Here is a 1,649-nt window from a genome sequence, read left to right as displayed (position 1 = left end):
CTGACGATTTCACAACCTCCGCAGCACAACTTCTCATTCCCCAAGGACTTACTGTCCCTGTCAGACTAACCTTAACACACCCATCACCACAGAGTGTCCTCTTCTGACCCATGGCTTCTCCCAGCACAAGTTACCACCCTGCTTAACACCTACTGTTTCATACTGCCAGGAGGAGGGTCCGCCCAAACTCCATAGCTTTATCACACCTCAGCATCTACAACTGATCAGCCTCTGCTTGCGCTGCCTTCAATACACAGTACCTGCTTCTGATGGCAGGACCTCTTTTGGTGCAACTCCACACCCCACAGCACTACCTGCCGCTTCATATTGCCTTTCAGCACAGTCCTTCACCACACCTCAGCCACTTCCGATTTCACAAAATCCCTCAAGACAGCCTCCAGCCTTGTGCCTTCCATTTCCAGTTTCACAACTTCTCCCCAAAGCCTCAGCCTCATCCTGCTATCCGATTCACACTTCTTCACCACCTCATGTCTCTATCAAGACAGACCTATGCCAGCATTCACCACCCACCCACCCACCACACCTCCCTCACCTTCTCACCACGCACACTCCCTCCGTGCGCGTGAGCTACCACCGCCTTGGTGTCCAGTCCACATGCCAAAGTGGAGTGAAAATGGAGAAAACACCTTTCTCTTTTCCCAGCAGTAAGTAGATCCTTACAGGGAACTGTTGTACAACAGGAGGTACCAGCAACTCCTGGTCTGGGCTCGTGCATTGAGCCACTTCTGCCAGTCCATTTCACTAGGGAGACAAAAGGAGATGAGTGTGACACTAGCCAGATTGCTGCCATGTGTGCCAGTCAGTACAGAAACTGGCAGATCTGGCCCAAATTAGCTTAGCAGGCCAGATACTCGATGGTTCATCTAGCTTCTTCTGTCATTTGTTGTTCCTCTTCCTTTCCCAAAGATCGTGAGCCTTGTTTCACTTTCTTACCCAACACTGTTTCCATAGTGACTAATGTTAACCCTTATTAACCTGGCCAGGACTCCAGGCTACAGGACGAGGATATTTAAGTTAGCGGACCATTTTCACCCAGAGCAGTATTAACCTCCTCATTAATTTGGGGATTTTAATTTCCACTTCATGGATTTCTTGCACTCTGGGTATTATTGGCATTCTGTGTCGGGAGATGGTTCTATTACCCTGGTTCTTATTGGGCCATTCTGAATTTCAAGAAATATCAACAAAGCAAAGTAACAGTCAGTGGATGAAACAATTTACTTTTTGACACCCATACATCAGAAGCTAAAAATACCCAATAGACTTACGGGCAGTGATGAATTTGACTTGAACTGATGCATGAATTGGCATATCTGTGTGCTTCATTTCATAGATTTACCTTTGGTTGCAGAAATACAGTCAGTGGATGAAACAATTTACTTTTTGACACCCATAAATCAGAAGCTAAAAATACCCAATAGACTTCAGGGCAGTGATGAATTTGACTTGAACTGATGCATGAATTGGCATATCTGTTTGCTTTATTGTGTTTCATTTCATAAATTCACCTTTGGCTGCAGAAATTTTAAGTTAAGAAAGATGAGGCTCTTCTTGCCAGCAAGATTACATAGAACCATAGAATGGTTTGGGTTGGAAGGGACCTTTTAAGAGTCTTGTCTTCTTTCGAC

The sequence above is a fragment of the Eurypyga helias genome, unplaced genomic scaffold (genome assembly GCF_000690775.1).
Source record: "Eurypyga helias isolate BGI_N326 unplaced genomic scaffold, ASM69077v1 scaffold466, whole genome shotgun sequence".
In the NCBI taxonomy this organism is placed as follows: Eukaryota; Metazoa; Chordata; class Aves; order Eurypygiformes; family Eurypygidae; genus Eurypyga; species Eurypyga helias.
The sequence above is the reverse complement of the archived record's forward strand: the minus strand, read 5'-3'. Positions refer to the sequence as shown.